Raw genomic sequence first — 22,833 nt, 5'->3', positions numbered from 1 at the left:
AGACTACAGCGTAGTCAGAAACCTCCATGGGGTTTATGACACATACTACAGTAGTGCTAGAACACTCCAGGTAGTTTGAGTTAATTACCATGCTTACTGGTAGGTCAGAATACCTCGGGAGTTTAGTATCTACAGTACTACTGTTAGTCACAACCACTGGCTGCCTAGGCAGTGTCGAGAAATACATACAGGACCTAGAAGGAATGCCAAAGTGCCAAAGCCATAGTCTGCTATGTATATATTAGCGTAATATATGAATAAGCATGATTTACAGTTATAGTAAAAGGCATCTGGTCAGGTGCTTATAGCTGCCACCAGATTCGCAATTGGTACAAGATTTTATCAGGAATGCACAGCTTCTGTGCCCTGCAAATAACGTTCAAACCAAATTGAGAAATAAATCAGCTTCGCAATATTAGCATTCTGATGTGAACGGTGAACAGAAATGGCCAATAGATAAATGCTGTGAACCACACTTTTTGAACTGGACTTGTAGGCCCTTTTATTGTGAAGATTGCTACTCTTTGACACCTGGAAAATGACTCTCGTTCAAAAGACTTTATCACACTTCTTTCTCTTCTGAACTCTTAGTTTTGTTTATCTTTTGGAGATAACAAAGTACAATGTCCAAATTGAACTAAGTACAAAACATGTCCACCTTCATTATGAGAAAGTAAAGGAACCATCGGTCCTCATCAGAATGCCAAAACAGCATCAAAGCACGCCCAGTAGTTCTGTTGGTACTGTCCAGTCCTCTACCAGGTCCTCCACTACACAATGAAGTGGTCTTAGAGTCTTGTCTTTCTGATTGAAGACCACCAGTCAGTAGAAATACAAAAAGATGCAAAGAAAAAGATAAGACAAGAAAGAAAGATACAGTTAAACAGAGAAAGAAAGGAACTACAGGTAAACAGAGAAAGAAGACTACAGCGTAAACAGAGAAAGAAAGAACTACAGTTAAACAGAGAAAGAAAGACTACAGTTAACAGAGAAAAGAAAGACTACAGGGCTAAAACAGAGGAAAGAACGACTACAGTAAACAGAGAAAGAAAGACCTACAGTTTAAACCAGAGAGAAAGAAAGACTACAGGTAAACAGAGACAAGAAAGACTACAGTTAAACAGAGAAAGAAAGACTACAGTTAAACAGAGAAAGAAAGACTACGTTAAACACGAGAAGAAAGACGTACAGTTAAACAGGAAGAAAGAAAGACTACAGTACAGAGAAAGAAAACTAAACAAAAAGACTACAGAATGAGAAAGAAAGACTACAGGTAACAAGAAAGCAAATTAAACAGAGAAAGAAAAGACTACAGTTAAACAGAGAAAGAGAAAATGTGACACTATGATCATTTTTAGTCCGATCTGTTTGTGAAAAGGACGTATTCAGCTCTTGTGTTCGTGTATAGTGTGTTATTTGTACTGGTGAGTTGTCTCTCTCTCTGCTCCTCGTACGCCCTTACTCCATTCCCTCTCGCTCAGGTCCCATTACGTAGTGGTCTATCTGCAAGGGTAACTTGTCCCCTCTCTCAGCAGCAACAACCTGACGTGGGAAGATCTACGCTGCCATGATGATCAGGAGTACTACAGCAGAGCAAGCCAAGCGCCTTCAGGCGCGGCTAGAGGCGGAGCAGGTACAACTACTGTCCCTAGAACATCCCCAAACCTTCAGACAACGCAGACTGACTGAGGAGAGTCAGACTGACGAGAAATAACTGCTGTGTGTTAGTACAGGGGTCAAAGCGGAGCTGTGACAACCCATAACCACGCCCACCCACAGTCTTACTATAGCATTTACTTACTACGTTATTGTAAGGTCACTTGTGTATCATTGACCTCACCTGGCTAAAAGGTTAGAGGTCAAAGGTTAGAGGACCACTGCCATTGGGTTTACCCACTCTAGTCTTCCTCTCTGTTTCTTCCATCCACACTTCCTTCCTATCTATCTCTGCAGTTAGTCGGTATAAAACTCTGTGAGTCCCTCTGGTGGACAAGTATGTCATGTTATATTACATTCATGTTATATTACATTTGGTACATGTATTATATATTGCTACATCTATACAGAAAACCAGCAGATTATATTTCAAGCACAATTATATAATTCTGAATCACAATTATTTCTAAAGAAGAGGCACTTTTCTGCTATACAGAACCCTCTCGATCATCTTTGAATTGGTTTGGGCTGGGTGTCTTTGTCACAGCTCTGGATGGCGAAGACTGTACCACGTTAATGTACATTCCTCACCTAAGCCTGTTCCTCTTTATCCTCCCTTTCCTTGGCTGTGAATCCACTGCTAGTGATGATGATGATGATGATGATGCTAGTCTTCCCAAGCCTTTTAGCCACACCCTGGCCTTGGACTGTTGCCCTACACCCTGGACTGTAGCATTGCACTGTAGCCCCCTATTCCCTGTTGACAGAGAGAATGCATATACAACCAATACAATGGATCTTGTGTTTATGTAGTCACATGTGAAGCCACTGACGATAAAACGTTAAAGTTGTAGCAGTATTTGTAACACAGTTACAGAAACATTTTAAGTGTAAGTAAAAGATGACGTTTTAAATTACGGAGATTGTTTTATTTTGTTTTATTTGTATTTCTCACGCACACACATACACGCTTTCCTATTTTACAGACAGAGTCCTACTCCTCCTCTCCTCCTCTCCTCCTCTTCCTCTCTCACTACACTCTAAGCATGCCACTTTCCCTGCTCTGCTATGGCCACCTGCTACCACTCTCTGTACACAACTCTCAGCCATATCAATTCCTCATGACTTCATTTCTGCCTTCTGGCATTCCTTCCTTGTAGGATAGCACAAGGAAGAGGTTGGTCTTGAAGGGATAGTCACRAAACTCAAAGTTTAAACAATGYTCTTAACTCTTTTTCTCTGGCACATGATGTGAAGGGCGTGAGAGAGGCAGGATATTGGAAGATCTAGGAGTTAGTTGAGAGAGTCTGGCTCTGTCTGAGCTTTAGAAACTGACCTCAAACCTGCCTTAGCCATGTGTATAGATTTGTATAGAGGAGGTGTAGAGAGGAGGTGTAGAGAGGGGCAGCTCYMTAAGAMGAGGTGTYGAGAGGGGTACAGGGGAGAGGGGWGAGGATGTGTAGGGGTAAAGGGTGGGAGAGCAGACATTGGCTGGAGAGCAGGATGGGCGACGATTGGATGAGGATGTTGCAGCTTTTTGAAGAGTTGGTTGAATGGGACCTACAGTATGAGTCAGGGGATAGTTTGATTGGACAAGTCACAGGAACTCCTCGGGAACATGATGGAGATATCTAWYAAGGATACCWTCTAAWCAACTGTAGAAACCACCCTKTATCACCTGTCAAAGTACAATGGAAGACTCATAAGACAAGCTCAGAAGACTCAAGAGTTGGTCACCCAATACTTAGAGTCAAGTCATGTCATATGCTTGGTCTTCATTCACAACCACAACCATACCACCCAGCTGGTCCTTGTGCTTTTACTCTAATGCTCCCAAGGCGTACGTACCCATGACCACAAACATGTACAGAGCACAAACACTCACACACTGGAGTTTCTTGGGCAACGAATGRTATCAAACTTTTCAGACTCTTCAGCATGCTCACAGCCCGATGGCGATAATTGATGATGTCACTGCAACATCCTCATCCAATCGTCGCCCATCCTGCTCTCCAGCCAATGTCTGCTCTCCCAACCACCCTTTACCCCTACACATCCTCTCCCCTCTCCCCTGTACCCGTCTCTACACCTCCTCTTACTGAGCTGCCCTCCTCTCCTCCCCCTTGCACCCCCACCTCCTTCCCCTCCTTCCAAACCCCCCCCTGCTGCTACTTGCTTACAGAAGGACAGGAGCAGAGGAGTGGACTTCCCTCCCCTTGCACCATCTCAGACAGTATTATTACCATAGTGTTAGATAAGGAGAGACATAGTGAAGGGTAGCATCTATCCCAGTGATGAGAGTTTCTTCCCTGCATGATTCCAGGTAGAGCTTGCTGCCATAGATAAGCATGTGCTTTGTGATGATGTGAGACTAGGTGTGGGACCTGGAGAATGGGAATATCCTTGCTTCGAACGGTTCAGGTTCGGACAAGAACTGTTCCAAGTGTTTTAGAAATGATGATTGGACAATATTGTTTGGAAAAAATTGTGTGCCATTTCCTTGTATGACCTGGGACCTTTGTGATCCATCCACTTTAAACGTTGACCCTCCATGGCTTGTGAAATCCTTAAACCAAACAGCTACTTACCATTGATAATCCATTCCAGCTAGCAAGTATATACTGGCCCAGGAGTGGCCCATGCCTGCATGGTTTACGGCCCACAGCTGGAAACCAAATGCGCCCAACAACATTTTGCCCAGATATCTTACGGACATAAAAGTAGCAGTTTGTCAGTTTTAAGTGGATGTGTAATAACTGAATGACATGTATGTGGTTATTTGAACACACTTACTCCCACCATGCATTTCACCTACACTAAGAAAAACAGGTGCTATACCAGAACCTAAAAGAGTTCTTAAGCTGTCCCCATTGGAGAACCATTTGATGAACCCTTTTTGATTCCAGATATAACCCTTTTGGTTCCAGGTAGAACCCCTTTGGGTTCTATGTAGACCCCTTCTACAAAGGGTTCTGCCTGGAACCCAAAACAGTTCTTCCTGGAACCAAAAATGGTTTTCCTATGGGGACATCCAAAGAACCCTTTGGAACCCTTTTTTCTAAGAGTGTACTGTATGTTCCCAACAGGTCTACTCCCAGTCCTCGTCTTCCTCTCTCTTTTTGCATCTTCCTTTATCCCTCCTTGTGTCCCCTTTCTCTCTCGATATTCGCTCACATGGACTTCTACCTCTATTCTTTCCTTTTCTCATCCTCCTCCTGTCTTCCTTTCTCTAYCATCATGTTTATATTATTTACAGACTATTCTCCCTCCTCTCCTTATGTGTCAACGTCTGTTTTCAACAGAGACTTGGAATGTTCTCTTCCTGATGGATCTGTCCATTGGYTTTGCACTGATGTTCTGCCTTGTTCAACTCTTCCTTATTCCCTCCCTGGTCTTGCTGTTCTACTGCTCTAATGGATTGTTGGACTGGCTCAAACCGCACCCACCGACTCTCATTTCCTGGTTGCCGATAGTGATCATTTGGCTGCTTGAGGTCAAATGGGGATCAAAAGTCAAGGTTGAAATCCAATCAGGTCGAGAGGTAAACACTGTCCATCCTGTCGAATGGGTTGTGTATTGAATGGCACCCTTTTCATGTTATAGTGCACTTCTTTTGAATCAAAGCCTAGGTGAAAATCAGAAATAGTGTGTCATTTGAGATGTGTTCCTATGAGCAACATGCAAATTGTCTGTTCAAATAAAAAATACTGTAGACAAAGACCTTAATTAATGCCAGACAAATCCAGACCTCTTTGTAGCATCCAACGGAACACTTCCAAATCCATAGCTAGGTWCTGTATACTGTAGGTCATATACAGTGGCTATGGCTCTGGTTAATRCCCTTCATTCATGGTGACCTGGAAGTAGATGATTCATTGGCATGAGCCTTCCATTCTCACATTTACAGCAGGACTCCAACTCCCCTCCCAGAATGCTCTCTGGCTCAGTCAGCCCCTGCTGACTGAAACCCGTCCTCCCCCTGGATGCTGTGACCTGCTCTGAACTCACTTTCTTCTCCACCTTCCCCATTTCCTGTATGTCTACCTTAAAGCCGGCGGCCATGTTGTATCTCACACAGAATCGAACGACATTACTGTTTCAGCGCGTGGAGCCGCCCTCCCCCATCCAGGACGGGCCTCTCAGCCTCCCTCCTACCCAACCGGCAGACCCCGTCAACAGCCTGTGAGTAGACCCCTGTCCCCCCCCCTCCAACTCTCTCTCTGGATCTCTCTCTCTGTCCTCTCCCTCTCTCTGTTTTCTCTCTCCCTCTTTCTCTGCAGCCAGAGGGAGGATGGGTAGTGGCTCCACAGGTGGAGTGTCATCCACGAGAAGGAGGAGCAGGACGACACGCTGGGCGGACACGCCTCACGTGTAGAGGACCTGTGTGTGTATGTGCGTGTGTAGTGTGTTCAGAAAGGCTGGTTTGTGGGGATGAGTGCATTCAGTTAGCCTCATACAAGCGCTGAATGCATGGGTCTGATGAAGGTGATGTATATGGGGCCTGGCTTGTGTGTATGCATGCGTGTGTCTGTGTTTGCCTATCTGTGTGTATATATGTCCCGGGTCTGACGGTGTGTGTGTGTGTGTGTGTTGTAGACCGGTGGAGGGAGGTGGTGTGTGTGTGTGTGTGTGTGTGCGAGGGGCCTGTCTGACTGTCTGTGTGTTGTAGACCGGTGGAGGGGGGGGTTCCAGAGAGCCAGTCGTGGGTGACAGTGCGGGCTCAGGAGATGTCCCAGAGAGTAGGCARCTGGAGTCCTGAGGGACAGCACTCTGAGGATGGCCTGGACAGCAGGCATAACTCGCAGGTAACACATACACACAGGTGCGCAAACACACACACACACACACACACACACCAGCATCCAGAGGAATCCCTGGACAACAGACATAACTCATAAGTGTATATACACGCACATGCATACGCACAAATACAGATCAATACAGTACGTGCATGTAACATGTACAGTATGTCATTGCATACAAGAACACACTAATAAATGGTTCCCAGTAAACATGAAATAGTGATTTTCTTTCATGCTATTCATGTTTCATGTTGTCTGAACATATTTTMATTGGACTGGTTCATATAGAGCTAGTGTCCTGGTGCTCTTTCCTTACAGGATATTTAGGGTCATCATTGTTGAATCAACTCGTACACAGAGTCACCGCTGGCTCTGTTTTATTCCTGCCWATTGTCCAATTCCATATGGTCCCTACAGCTCCTCTCCCTATAGGCACTTAGACAGATCTGAAAGGTGTATAGGTGTAAGCAATACAGCAATCATCTAATGGCTGAGTCATTACTAATCCTTTCAGACTACATGAAGGGCCCAGGAGTTAGAGTTAGTTATTGGGAAAATGTGAACATGATGGTTTCTATAACCTGCCCTGATTGGCTATGCCTGCTTAAACCCTCCCACCATTCACATCCCATACCCATCGACCCCTCAGCCCCCAGGCCACAACCTCCAAGCCCTCATCCCCAAGCCCTCAAACCCTCATCCCCAAGCCCTCAAACCCTCATCCCCCAAGCCCTCAAACCCTCATCCCCAAGCCCTCAACCCTCATCCCCAACCTCAACCTCATCCAAGCCTCAAACCTCTCCCCAAGCTCACCTCTCCCCAAGCCTCAACCTCACCCCAAGCCCTCAACCTCATCCCCAAGCCCTCAAACCCTCATCCCCCAAGCCCTCAAACCTCATCCCCAAGCCCTCAACCCTCATGCCCCAAGCCCTCCAAAGCCTCATCCCCAAGCCCTCAAGCCTCATCCCCAAGCCTCAACCCTCATCCCCCAAGCCCTCAAACCCTCACCCAAGCCCTCAAGCCCTCATCCCAAGCCCTAAAAACATAATATTATCAAAATCCGTCTGTTAAGATTGAGATATATTTTTGTATTGGCTGCGTCTCAATCCATCAGATACGCCCTTGTCGGCCTTTCTGCATCTGTGGTGGAAAGTGGCAGAACTACAGCACTGTTTGTCAGACCAGGAACATCCGAAAATCGGTCTTCTCACGAAAACGTCTACAGCGTCCAAACGATGCTGTTCTCCGTTTTGCTTACGACACCCACAAGTGTCACTGGACTCGTCTGAAAGTAACCCAGTACCGGTTAAAAAAAGGATCGAAGTATGCTATATATATATACAACAAGTATGTGAACACCTTTCAAATAGTGGATTCGGCTATTTCAGCCAAACCGTGCTGACAGGTGTATAAAATCAAGCACACAGCCATGCAATCTCCATAGAGAAACATTGGCAGTAGAATGGCCCGTACTGAAGAGGTCAGTGACTTTCAATGTGGCACCGTCATAGGAGGCCACCTTTCGAAGTCAGTTCGTCATATTTTCTTCCCCGCTGGAGCTGCTCTGGTCAACTGTAAGTGCTGTTATTGTGAAGTGGCATATATATAATATATATACTAGTGCCAGTGAAAGGTTCGGTTTGGACACACCTACTCATTCAAGGGTTTTTCTTTATTTTTCCTAGACATCAAAACTATGAAATAGCACAATGGAATCATGTAGTAACCAGAAAAGTGTTAAACCAATCAAAATACATTTTAGATTATTCAAAGTAGCCACCACAATGCCTTGATGACAGCTTTGCACACTCTTGGCATTCGCTCAACCAGCTTCATGAGGTAGTCACCTGGAATGCTTTTCCAGCAGTCCTTGACGGAATTCACACATATGCTGAGCACTTGTTGGCTGCTTTTTCTTTACTCTGCGGTCGACCCATCCCAAACCATCTCAATTGGGTCGAGGCCGGGTGTTGTGGAGGCCAGGTCATCTGATGAAACACTCCATCACCTCATTATTGGTCAAATAGCCCTTACACAGCCTGGAGGGTGTGTTTTGGGACATTTTCTGTTGAAAAACAAATGATAGTCCCACAACTCAAACCAGATGGGATGCAATCGCTGCAGATTGCTGTGGTATCCATGCTGGTTAAGTGTGCCTTGATTCTAAATAAATCACAGACAGTGTCACCAGCAAAGCAACCCCACAACATCAACCTCCTCCTTCATGGGAACCACACTGCAAAGATCACTTGTTCACCTACTCTGCATCTCACAAAGACCAAAAATCTCCAATTTGGACTCATCAAACCAAGACAGATTCCACCGCTCTAATGTCCATTGCTCGTGTTTCTTGGCCCAAGCAAGTCTCTACTTCTTATTGGTGTCCTTTAGTTGTGGTTTCTTTGCAGTAATTCGACCCTGAAGGCCTGATTCATGCAGTCTCCTCTGAAAGTTTGATGTTGAGATGTGTGTCTTACTTGAACTCTGTGAGCATTTATTTGGGTTGAAATTTCTGAGGCTGGTAACACTAATGAACTTATCCTCTGCAGCAAAAGGCAACTCTGGGTCTTCCTCTCCTGATGGTGGTCCTCATGAAAGCCAGTTTCATCATAGCGCTTGATGATTTTTGTGACTGAACTTGAAGAAACTTTCAAAGTTCTTGACATTTTCTGAATGACTGACCTTCATGCTTAAAGTAATGATGGACTGTAATTTCTCTTTGCTTATTAGAGCTGTTCTTGCCATAATATGGACTTGGTCTTTTACCAAAGGGTATCTTCTTTATATACCATCCCTACTTTGTCACACACAACTGATTGGCTCAAATACATTAAGAAATGAAACAAATTTACTTTTAACAAGGCACACCTGTTAACCTTAATATGAATGCAGTCCACTACCTCATGAGCTGGTTGAGAGGATGCCAAAGTGTGCAAAGCTGTCATCAAGGCAAAGGTGGCTACTTTAAAGTATACTCAAAATATACAATTATATTTTAGATTTATAACACTTTTTGGCTACTACATGATTCCATAGTGTTTTTCATAGTTTTTGATGTCTTCACTATTATTCTACACATAGAACATAGTAAAAATAAAGAAAAAACTTGGAATGAGTAGGTGTGTCTGAACTTTGTACTGGTACTTGTATAATATGTGTTTATATATACCTAAATCAAATAGCTAAATGATCCATGGTATGACCATCTTAAAACAATTCCATGTGTTAGCGTAGACTTTAGAGGTTAATTTCAACTAAATGGGGTAGGGATGTCCCAAGGATACCAGATAGCACGGACCAAGCCCTCAGCCCCAAACCTTCAGCGCCCCAAGCCCTCTATCCCCAAGCCCCCTGTCCGAAGCCACCTGCACCGAAGCCCCCTGTACTGATCCCCCTGTACCGAACCCCCTGTACAAAGCCCCCTGTACGAGCCCCTGTACTGAAGCCCCCTGTATCGAATCACCTGTACCGAAGCCCCCTGCACCGAAGCCCTGTACTGAATCCCCTGTCCGAAGCCCCCTGTAACCGAAGCCCCCTGTACCGAAGCCCCCTGTACCGAAGCCCCCTGTACTGAAGCCCCCTGACTCGAATCACCCCTGTACCGAACCCCCTGCAACAAGCCCCCTGCACCAAAGCCACGTGTTCCGAAGCCACCTGTACCGAAGCCCCCTGTACTGAAGCACCCTGCACCGGAAGCCCCTGCACCGAAGCCAGTTCCGAAGCCACCTGTACCGAAGCCCACTGCACCGAAGCCCCTGCACCGAAGCCACCTGTACCGAAGCCCTGCACTGAAAGCCCCATGCCTCAGCCTCAGCAGTTCCCGCTCTTGATCCAAGTCCAGGTCCAAGTCTAGCTCCTATGCCCCTTGCCCTAGATCTAAACCTAGCCTTAAACTTCCCCCATCCCCATTTCCCAGGCATTTCCCAGGCTCAAACCCAGTCCCTCCCACACTACACTACATGCTGTACACCACAGGAAGCTGCTGAGGGGAAGATGGCTCATAACAATAGCTGGAACGGAGCAAATGGAATGTCATCAAACACATGGAAACCATGTTTGATTGTATTTGGTACTATTCCATTCATTCCAATCCAACCATTAACATGAGCCCGTCCTCCCCAATTAAGGTCCCATCAACCTCCTGTGCACACTACACTCACCCACACTCACGTGGGATAAAGGATGACAAACACACCATTGTCCCCGTCATATTCCTTCATCACATCACGCCTGCTCTCACTCTATTTTGCAGACGGTAGAGATGAGAGAGATGGGGCGTGATGGTTGTTACTCGGATACCGAGCACTTTCAGCCAATGGAAGGCACGGAAGGGCCGCTTCCATGCCACGCCTTCCAGGCGACAACCAAGTGAGCACCCCTCATTTCCTCTGCCTCCCTCCCTCTCTCGCTCCCTCTAGCTTTTCATCTCCTTGACTCAATCTCCACGATAAGCTACATGACTAGAGACACACAAAGACTAGAGACAGACTATTTATAATCCAACACAGTGCATAGCAAAATACTATGAAACATTGCTGAAAATGGACACGTGATACTTTCAAGCATATTTAAAAAAATATATATTTTAAAAAAGCATGGTATTTGACGTGATATCATGCATTTTGACGGTAGCTCCCCTTTCTATGCTGTTGAAATATCGCCCATAGGATGTTTGCCAGACAGACTTACAGGTAAGTCTTACAGACTACCGTACCAAACACCCCAACACCCCACTCTTCCTCTCCTCCTCCTCTCCACTCATCCCCATGGAGGTGTGTTACTGTGGTTGTCCCTTCTCATCCAGTACCAAGTCATCTCTGCTATATTGTCACACACACACACTCTTTGTTTAAGGTAGTCCATCGTATCCGATGATGACTTCCACTACTGCTTGTTGGATCACTGATGACTGTATAATCTGATGCGGGATGCACACTGTTGCCACAGACAGAGCACACAAAGGCCTGTCCTGTTGAGGCCAGTGAAGTCATGGTCTACGTTCAGTCCTTTTTTCCTCGGTCAACTGCACTCCTTGATGGCAGAGGCCACGGCAGGTGGAACGGTCCGCAGCAACRGTCTGGAGGGAGGCAGAGTTTACCCCACACTTCTTTAGTGATGTCTTCAGTTGGTCCTTTAGCCACTTTTTCTGCCCACCTGAAGAGCGACAGCCCAGTTGTAGCTGTCCGTACAGCGTATTTCACGGCAGGCGATCCTCTGGCATCCGGATGGCATGGCCGAGCCATCTAAGCTGGTGGTGTGTGATGGACGCTTCAATACTCATGCAGTTGGTTTTCTGTAGGATCTCTGAGTGCGGAACACGGTCCTGCCAGGTCACTTTCAAAGTGCTTTGAAGCCATTCTATGTGAAAGGACTCCAGTTGTTTTAAGTGTCGGCTGTGGACTGTACATGTTTCACATCCATAAAGGACTGTAGATACACMCACTGCYTGGTAGACTGCAACTTTGGTKTGGAGGTGCAGGTTGCTGTTRTTAAAAACCCTCTTCCTTAGCCGACCTAAAGACRACAAGGTCTGTTTGACCCGATTCYGGATATCCTGGTCGAAGATTAAAATGTGATACAATGGGAATTGTCTGAGATGGAGAATGGAGGTGTTTCAGGCGGAGGATCAGATGACCACTGACATAGGACCTCTGTTTTTGGGACGTTAACAGACAGCCCCATTAGGCTATACGCTCGCACAGCTGCTCTGAGTATGGCTTGTAGAGCTTCTGGGGTATGTGCCACAAGAGTGCAATCATCCGCATACTGGAGCTCAAGTACTTGTTAAGATTTGAGCTTTATGGCAGCTTGGAGCTTCCTAATGTTGAAGAATTTTCCRTCCAATCTGAAGTACAGGGTCACCCCACTCTCTGTTTCCATGTCCTTGTGCAGGACTGCTGTGACACACAGGAAGAAGACATTGAATAGGACCGGCGCAAGCACACACCCTTGCCTCACACCAGTACCAACTCTAAAAGGGTTCAGACTCCTGACGGCTAATTCTTACTCTGGCCACCATCTCCTCATGGATCTGACGCAGGACGTTCACACATTTCCCAGTGCAGCCATACTGCAGGAGGACCTTCCAAAGGAGTTCACGGTGTACTGTGTCAAAGGCTTTGGAGAGATCCAGAAAGGCCATGAACAGGTACTGTGGTCTGTTCACTGCACTTTTCCTGCAGTTGTTGTGCACTGAAGATCATGTCCACCATGCTTCTGTTCTTTCTGAAGCTGCACTGGGACTCCGGGAGCAGGTCTGCAGTGACAGTGTCGATGATTCTGTGGTGGAAGACCTTCACCAGGACTTTGACAGCAACTGGAAGGAATGATATGCCCCTGCTGTTGCCGCAGATGAATTTGCCTCCCTTGTTTTTTGTATATATGTTTGCATCCCTCCATTGATCGGGATGTGCTCTTGTCTCCATACCTCAGAGATGAACAGGCAAACTGCTCTGGTACAGAGATAGCCCCCAGTTTTAGGATCTCAGCAGGGATGGAGTCAGGTCCAGGAGTTGAGTTATTCTTCAGTGACCTGACGGTGGTGCAGACCTCAGAAAAGGTGGGTGGGAGATCAAGGCTCTGGATGGTGGGCAGTGTTTGGAGCTCCTCCAGGACTGAGTAGTCAACTGGGCTCGGCTGGTTTAAGAGGGCTTCACCTCTGGACTATCGTAGTTTGGTCCTTATGAGAGTGGACCCATCTGCACTTCTTAGGGGACAGAGAAAGCAACTTCCTGGGCCGTGGGTTGTCTTCGGGGCATCATACAACTTCCTGGGCCGTGGGTTGTCTTCGGGCATCATACAACTTCTGCGTGGTGTCTTCGGGGCATCATACAACTTCCTGGCCGTGGGTTCTTCGGGCATCATACAACTTCCTGGGCCGTTGTGTTCGGGCATCATACAACTTCCTGGGCCGTGGGTGTCTTCGGGGCATCATACAACTTCCTGGGCCGTGGGTTGTCTTCAGGGCATCATACAACTTCTTGGGCCGTGGGTTGTCTTCAGGGCATCATACAACTTCCTGGGCCGTGGGTTGTCTTCAGGGCATCATACAACTTCCTGGGCCGTGGGTTGTCTTCAGGGCATCATACAACTTCTTGGGCCGTGGGTTGTCTTCAGGGCATCATTACAACTTCTTGGGCCGTGGGTTGTCTTCAGGCATCATACACTTCTTGGGCCGTGGGTTGTCTTCAGGGCATCATACAACCTTGGCGTGGTTGTCTTCAGGGCACATCAACTTCTGGCCGTGGTTGTCTTAGGGCATCATACAACTTCTTGGGCCTGGGTTGTCTTCGGGCATCATACAACTTCTTGGGCCGTGGGTTGTCTTCGGGGCATCATACAACTTCTTGGGCCGTGGGTTGTTTTTCGGGGCAACATACAACTTGTGCATGTTTTATCTATCCCCACAAGATTGAAGTCTTGTGCTTTGGAGATCCACCACTCATTTTGTCGTAGAGTACTCTGTGCCTCCTTCCGCTGCGACGCACACGCACACGCACACGCACACGCACACACACACACCAGCACACATGACTTCTTCTACCCTCATAACTATCACTGCTGTCAAGCCCTAGATCTTCTTTCTTTCTCTTCCTTTTTCTCTCTCCAGCTAAAGTTCTTATCTTCTATCTAAATCATTCTTTCTTTCCCTCTTCTCTAATGGTTTTTGCTACAAAGGTGACTTGAAATGTGGGGTTTTGTTTCAACCAGGTTTGAATTTGAAATCTGCCCAACTCAAATGATCTAGTGTCATTTTGGGGTCAACATTTCTTTGAGAAGGATTGTTCAAGTGGTCGAGTGGTGTACTGTCATGCTCAAACTAAAAGATATAGTAAATAGAATACTACTATCTTGAAACAAAAACTGTCACCAGGTTGAAACAGTGCTTTTGCTCTGATATGAGTAAGTGTGCTGCTGCTATGTGTGGATGTGTGACTATGTCCTGATGTCCTGTGGTGTGTGTGTGTGTGTGTGTGTGTGTTGTGTGTGTGTGTGTGTGTGGTGTGTGTGTGTGTGTGTGTGTGTGTGTGTGTGTGTCATCCAGTCTTCTTTCGTACTCTTGTGTGTCGTAAGTTGTGCCTTTACACTGTACTTCACTGTACTGTTGTTATTGCCGTAGTAGCATGGTGTGTTATGGTGTTGATGGGTGTTGTTACTATGGTGACTGTGGTGTAGATGGTAGTGTTGTTGCCATGGTGACCTTGTCTATAACACTGTCTCTGGCTCTCCAGTGTCTGTGCGCTACTGTGGTAAGTGTTGTTTCTCCCCTCACCGCTGCTTTTGTGTCTAACCGGGTTCTCTCTCTCTCTCTCCTCTCCTCCATCTCACCTCCCTTTCTTTTTGGGTTATCCTCACCCATATTTATCCCCCTCTCCATTTCTCCCTCGCTCTCTGCCCACGCCTCCCCCGTTATCCGATTTTCACCCCCTCGCCTTACCTTCTTCACCTCTCCCTTCACTATTTATTTGCGTATCCATCCCTCTCTCCTTCCCTGTCCCTCTGTCCTCTTCTGTGTGTCTGTGTGTGCTCTACCTGTGCTGTATCCGTGGCTGTGATGTGTGTGTGCGTGTGTGTGTCTTCTCTGTGCTCACACAGCAGCGAAGGAAAGGGAGGCAGCGTGGAAATAACCTCAGTGTATGTACCCTGTCTCCCCCATCTCTCCCCCTTTCTTTCTCTCTCTCACTCACTGATTCACTCACTCACGAAAACCATTTCTCTCTTTCTCTGTCTGTCTCCATCTCTGCCTCTCTCTCCTCATGTCATCTCCTAACATGGTTGTGAATTTCTAAGTCAGTTAAACACATAGTTCTTAGCTGATTCAACTGGATTTCATAAGTTCAGACAATTTGATTAATTATAGTCATCTGGACTTTTTTTGTCAACACAACTGTTATGTTGCTTCAGTTGATATGACTTCATGGATGTGAATTTCTAAGTTGAGGACACACATAGTGCTTAGCTGATTCAACTTGATTTAATACGTTTAAAAAATTGCAACTCAACAAAGGTTGTTGACTTGACTATATACAGTGGGGCAAAAAGGTATTTAGTCAGCCACCAATTGTGCAAGTTTTCCCACTTAAAAAGATGAGAGAGGCCTGTAATTTTCATCATAGGTACACTTCAACTATGACAGACAAAATGAGAGAAAAAAATCCAGAAAATCACATTGTAGGATTTTTAATGAATTTATTTGCAAATTATGGTGGAAAATAAGTATTTGGTCAATAACAAAAGTTATCTCAATACTTTGTTGTATACCTTGTTGGCAATGACAGAGGTCAAACGTTTATCTGTAAGTCTTCACAGGTTTTACAACACCTAGTTGCTTGGTATTTTGGCCCATTCCTCCATGCAGATCCTCTTAGAAGCAGGGATGTTTTGGGCGTTGCTGCGGCCAACACAGACTTTCAACTCCCTCAAAGATTTCTATGGGTGGAGACTCTGGAGACTGGCTAGCCACTCCAGGACCTTGAATGTTCTTACGAAGCCACTCCTTCGTTGCCCGGGCGGTGTGTTTTGGACTCATTGTCATGCTGGAAAGGACCCAGCCACGTTCATCTTCAATTGCCCGTGCTGATGGAAGAGTTTTCATCAAAATCTCACGAATACATGGCGCCCATTCATTCTTTTCCTTATACACGGATCAGATCGTCCTGGTCCCTTTTGCCAGCAAAACAAGCCCCAAAGCATGATCGTTTCCACCCCCATGCTTCACAGTAGGTTTGGTGTTCTTTGGGATACAAACTCAGCATTCCTTTGTTCCTCCAAACACGACAGAGTTGAGTTTTTACAAAAAAGTCTATATTTAGGTTTCATCTGACCATATGGCATCTGCCCCAATTCTTCTTCTAGGATCATCCAGCAATGCTTCTCTTAGCAAACTTGCAGACGGGCCCTGGACAATACTGGTTTAAGCAGGGGGACACCGTCTGGCACTGCAGGTTTGAGTCCCTAGGCGCGAGTGTGTCTGATGTAGGGCTTTGTTACTTTGGTCCCAGCCTCTCTGGCAGGTCATTCATAGGTCCCCCCGTGTGGTTCTGGGATTTTGCTCACCTTTCTTAGTGATCATTTTGACCCACGGAGAATGAGATCTGCATGGAGCCCCAGATCGAGGAGATTATCAGGTGGTCTTGTATGTCTTCCATTCCTAATAATTGCCTCCCACAGTGATTCTTCAAACCAAAGCTGCTTACCTATTTGCAGAATTTTCAGTCTTCCCAGCCTGGGTGCAGTTACAATTTTGTTTCTGGTGTCCTTTGAAGCTCTTGGCCCTTGGCCATAGTGGAGTTTGAGTGATGACTGTTTGAGTTGTGGACTTGGTGTCTTTATACTGATAACAAGTTCAAACAGGTGCCATTAATTACACGGTAAAACGAGTGAGGACAGAGAGCCTCTTAAAGAAGAAGTTACAGGTCTGTGGAGAGCCAGAAATCTCTTGTTTGTAGTGACAAATACTTTTTGTGCGCACCGGTAATTGCAAATAAATTCATAGAGAATCCTACCAATGTTGAAATTTTCTGGATTTCTTTTTCTCATTTGTCTTTAGTCATAGTTGAAGTGTACTATGATGAACAATTACAGTGCCTTCTCTCATCTTTTAACGTGGGAAACCTGCACAACTTGGTGGCGCGACTAAAATAACTTTTTTGCCGCCACTTATATGTATACAGATTAGGGCCTCAAAACAGGTGCGGCTTTGAGTTTGCACACCTCCTTTTTGTACCCCCCCATGTTCTTGACCCAAACTGGTGCGCCTGGCACCTACTACCATAACCCTCATTCAAAGGCATTTAAATATTTTCTTACCCACCCTCTGAATGGCACACATACACCAATCCATGTCTCAATTGTCCAAGGCATAAAAATCTCTTTAACCTGTATTCCTCCCTCATCTACACTGATTGTGTGGATTTATAAAGTGACATCAATCAAGGGATCCCTAGCTTTCCACCTGGTCATCTATGTCATGGAAAGGAACAGGTGTTTCTTAATGTTTTGGATACTCGGCGTCTACGCAAAATATAAGCAAAATTAGCCAAATCTCCAACCCTGGCCTCTGATAAGCCAGATGGATTTTTGCCATATACTTACACATCTTGCCTGGCTGAAATGTGATTATGCGAGGTCAGGATGTTGGAACAAGGCTAATTTACTTACCTCTCTAGTCCTTTGATGCCAAGTGCAAGCGGGTGGGGTCAACGGTGGTGATTTGGGTGGCAAACCTTGCACCTCTCCCTGTCTCTCTCTCTTCCCTGCTGTGCTGCTCTCTTGCTGTTGGGCAAGTACCATGTGTGTTGCGGTATCATGCCTGTGTCTTGTCTGTGCTGATGTCATCAACTGTGCTGCTGTATTTGAGTTTGGTGTTGCAATGCATGCCAGGAATATGTAGTAGCCCTTGTTGAGTGATTTTGTGTGCTGCGTGCATGCATGTGTGTGTTTGCGTGTGTGTGTGTATGCTATGCGGTGAGTCTGTTTTGTGTGTGCTTGGTGTGTGTGTGTCCATGTGTGTTTGTGTGTGTGTAAGGGTATCCTAGCTACACACTGGTCTGCTGGTTTTCAGTCCATTATAATCTAATTCGGTTCTCAACCCTGGGAATACCAGGGGAGTTAAACCTCTCTAGGGTACGTGAGACCGTTAGCGATCCCACCTCTTCAACAGCCAGTGGAAAGTGCAGGGCGCCAAATTCAAAACACAGAAGTCCCATAATTAAAATTCCTCGAAACATACATGTATTTCACACCATTCTTAAAGATACACTTGTTGTTAAATCCAGCCACAGTGTCCGAAGTTTCAAAAAGGCTTTACGACGAAAGCAAACCAAACGATTATGTTAAGTGAGTGCCTATTCCACAGAATATACACAGCCATTTTTCAGCCAAAAGAGAGGATTCACCAAAAAGCAGAATATAGATATATGAATCACTAACCTTTGATGATCTTCAATCAGATGACAACTCATAGGACTTCATGGTTACACAAATACATGTATGTTTTCTTGTTCGGATAAGTTCTATATTATATCCAAAAATCTGAGTTTACACATATGGCGCCTTACGTTCAGAAGTCACAAAACATCCTTGTTGATTTTGCAGAGGAGCCACATTCAATTTACCAGGAATACTTCATAATAAACATTTAAAAAAAACTGTTATGCATAGAATTTTAGCATGCAGTTCTCCTTTATGCAAACCACTGTGTCAGATTTTTAAAAACTTTACCGAAAAACAAACCATGCAATAATCTGAGTCGGCGCTCAGAGCCCAGTCAAGCCACAAATATTAGCCGCCATTATTATGCCAAACCAATCAACAGGAGTCAGAAGTAACAATATAAACATTCACTTACCTTTGATGATCTTCATCAGAATACACTCCCAGGAATCCCAGTTCCACAATAAATGTTAGTTTTATTCGATAATGTCCATCATTTATGTCCAAATTCCTCCTTSTTGTTCTAGCATTCAGTACACTTTCCAAACTCACAACGCGTGGGCAGGTCCAGCGGAAAGTACGGACAAACCTCAGATTTCTCACTTCCTGGTTGGATTTTTTCTCAGGTTTTTGCCTGCCTGATGAGTTCTGTGATACTCACAGACATCATTCAAACAGTTTTAGAAACGTCAGAGTGTTTTCTATCCAAATCTACTAATAATATGCATATTCTAGCTTTTATGGCTTTGTAGCAGGCYGTTTACTCTGGACTTGCTTTTCATCCGGACGTGAAAATACTGCCCCCTACCCCAAAGAAGTTAACTCAACAGCCAAATGATCYCTTCGTTCAATAAAGAATCGGAAACCAGCAGACACTGGCGGACTAGTACTGAGCAGGCCTGGTATATACAGTATGCACTATGCAGGTGTGTACCAGTAGCATTATAGGCACTGTCCTGGTGTCCAGCAGCCCTAGGAGGTCAGAGCGGCTCCCCGTGCCCCAGAAAGAGAGCTCCTGAGTGGGGCTGAGGACTCGGGACAGCTCCTATSTGCACGCTGGCAGAGGGGGCTGGMAGAGCCTTGTGCGCAGCCTGGATTGTGTTATGATTTTGGGGGAGGGATTGGGTGGGGACGGGTGGGTTAGTCTTTTAGGGGGATTAGGAGACACTGACCTATCTTTCCAGATGAAGTCCTGGATGCATGTCAGGCATGGCCTATTGCCTCCCTCTCATCTCCCTTTCTTCTTACTTTTACTGTTATTTGTCTTCTTCCTCTTCTCTCTTTTTTTTCTCTCATCTCTTCTCTGTCTCTTTCTCTCTCTGTGTCTCTCTTTCTCTCTCTCTCTCTCTCTCTTCGGCTCTCTCTCTCTGCCTGAGGCAGCATGATGATATATGAAACTAATACAGGCATGTGTGTGGAACAGTATGGGGGGGGGGGGGTGTCATGGGTTACCTGGTGCCCACCTCTACAAGGTTATACTGTATATGTAGGAATGTAGAAGCACACACATGTAAAAGTCAGGTAATCAACTATACAGATATATACACACACACACACACACACACACACACACACACACATACACACACAAGTCGACAAGAAAGTCTATATAAATATAGAAGGAGACACGAGAAGTAAACCCGAGAAGCCTCTGTGTGCTGTGTGACTACTCTTTCTCTCTGTCTCACTCACATATCCCTCTCTCTCTCTCTCTTTCTCCATCCACTCTCTCAGACTATAACAGATAATAGTCCTATGAAGCGCTCGGCCTCCTCCTTGTCACAGTCGATCTGGAGGGCCAGAGGGAAAGGGGAGGCCGATGATTATGCAATGATATGTATCCTGAGGGGGCGGAGCTCCGAGCACAGCCCACCGACGCCCGACCGAACCCCAAAAACGCGATACCACGAGTTACTTTGGCTTTGTCTGCGCTCCAATTTCTGTAGTCTATTTGCCCGAGCTTGAAAGTAAAGCGTATTCGATTAGCCATCCCTGAGAGCAAGCTCCGCACAACACCACGCCGACCAAACCCCGGCAAGCCTCCGAGACGGGTCCACTGTTGGTCAAAGTTATACAGACGCAGTAATGCAGGTATAGAAGACGATAGGATGTGCATGCTTTGGTCAGGAACACAGCGTGATCAGAGAAGTGTAGGTTGAGTCAGAGAGTGTGTGAGGAGGACACGTTGTCTTTAGTTCCCTAGCTTGCTATACTGTGAGACCAAAGATGTGTTTCGATCTCTGCTCATGTTGTCATGGTTACAAGAGACATTTATGACTGATACCAGGTGATAGACAACAATAACTTGCCTCCATTCTGTGCAGGACTGGGGCTACAGATGCCCAGCAACACCATCTTCAGTCAGGTCGAACCTCCCACCCCAAGGCAAAAGGACCGTGACCCAACGAACAGAACAGAGAGACGTCGCTGGTCGGGAACTCAGAAAGACCGCAAATCACCACCACCATCACCCACACCATCACAAGCCGTGGCCTCTGTCGGAGATCAAGGAGCGCTGCATCACAACGCAGACCGACGCCGACGCGACGTGGATAGCACGTGTCCCGTACACAGGCCCGAGGAGCAGACCACGAGATCTCGAGCGACAGATGGGACGTCATCGCTCGTCGCTGGTCAGTGTCGACCACCGCGAGAGGCTCAGATAGGTTGCGATGACACACAGACAGCGTGGGCTTATCTCATGACTGTGTGTTCAACAGTTGCACATCCTCTCCTACTCTTTAGCCCTAGGTTGTTCAAGTCTTTCCTCGGTCTTTTTGAAGCTGCCTTTTCTTCTCCCCATCTCACTTTGTTGTCCTTACAATAATCTTTAGGCGGCGAAGCATGGCGTGTGCTCTTGTGTGTATTCCGCTTTTTGACACTTCTCATCCACATTTGAATCTTTATAATAATCAACTATTGTTGTCTTCGTAATAGGATTCAGCAGATTTAGACACACAATCTCTAACCACAAGAGGTTGATTTCGGTTGAACACTAGATTCAGAGAAAGCAGGAGTCCAACTGAACAACCGGCCAATACCAACAGCTGAAAGAGTAGACTTTGTGGTATCCTTCACCAATCACCATCTTGAGCCATTTGATGTGTCGAATCCATTGATACATCTTTCTTTCTTCTTTTCTCCTGTTGTTTTTGTGTCCTCTCTTTATTCTTCAATGACTTCATCGCTTATTCTCTGTTTTCTACGGTGTATGCTGACTCCCATCATTTTCTATATATCTCTTCTCTTTCTTTCTTTCTTTTTTATGTCTTTCTTTTCCCGGCATCCTTCCTTCCCCTCACACTCTCCTGATTGCTCTCCTTCTTACTTTTCTTCTCTCTGCTTGTTTGTTGCTTGTTGTTATTGTCGTTGTTTCTCTCTCTCCCTCTCTTTTATTTATCTTCTCCTTGTCTATCCTTTCTCTCTTTTCTTTCTTTTCTCCTCTCCCTTCTCTCCTCCCTCCTCTTATCCTTCTTCCTCTCTCTCTCGTCCCCCTCTCGTCTCCTCTCTCCCTCTTCCTCCCGTTCTCTCTCCTCCCTTCTCTCTTCCTCCTCTCTGTTCGTGTCGTTCGTTAATTTTTTATTCTCTTTTTAATTTGCCTCAATGTTCGTGTAGGCAGTAGTTCGGTGAGCGAAAAGTCCCGCTCCCTTCTACCTCGGGGACCAGTACCCCGAGACGAGCCGTCGGCAAACTCCCTCAGAACCCGGCAACGCCCCCCCACACGTCACACTACTCTCTGTCGTCCGTAAAGCCATGGCCACACCTCCCGGAGTCCCAGCCCTGTGGCGCAAATCCCGCCCCCCTCACCGCTTTTCCCCTGAGCCCCCCAGGACCTCCCCCGCCCACCATGGCTCACCCAACCAAGCCTGCCACCCTCTCCCGGCTGGTGGGACGGGGGAGGAGGAGGAGGAGAGTATAAGGGGTCGCTGGAGGGCGACGGCTGCTTCTACAACCAGGACTACCAGGATTACGACCTGTTGAGCACCACAAACCGCCTCCCTACGAGCAGAGCCCCACACAGGGCAACCCTCACAAGCCTCACCCCACTCAACCACCCTACTCTCCCCGTGCTAAACCATCCCCCAACCCCACAGCAGCAGCACCCATCACCCGCACCCAAACAACCCCCACCCCAACACCCCCACTCCCGCACACCGCCCAGGACTTCCCGCACGCGCCCCACCAACACCAGCCACACCACCCCCAAGGGCAGCAGCCTCCCCCCACTCGACGCCTCCCCAACGGGTACCGCGCCTCTTCCCCTCCTCGCAACACCCACCACGGTCCACCCACCCCGGGCCCATAAGGGCCCCCCTCCCCAGCCTAGAGGGCCCACACTCGGAGTAATGGCCTTGCAACGATACCTACATACACACACGGATGACAACAGAGTCTTGAGCCGTTCTGGAAGCTATGAGGGATGAGGGATGGAGGAGGGAGA

General features: G+C 46.5%; 1 pseudogene; it reads left to right on the top strand.

The window, feature by feature from the left end:
* The window catches only part of LOC112074095 (voltage-dependent P/Q-type calcium channel subunit alpha-1A-like), an 85,829-nt pseudogene that overhangs the window by 59,112 nt on the left and 3,884 nt on the right, over window positions 1-22,833 (top strand).

The sequence above is a fragment of the Salvelinus sp. IW2-2015 genome, unplaced genomic scaffold (assembly GCF_002910315.2).
Source record: "Salvelinus sp. IW2-2015 unplaced genomic scaffold, ASM291031v2 Un_scaffold2493, whole genome shotgun sequence".
Lineage (NCBI taxonomy): Eukaryota > Metazoa > Chordata > Actinopteri > Salmoniformes > Salmonidae > Salvelinus > Salvelinus sp. IW2-2015.
The sequence above is the reverse complement of the archived record's forward strand: the minus strand, read 5'-3'. Positions and strand labels throughout refer to the sequence as shown.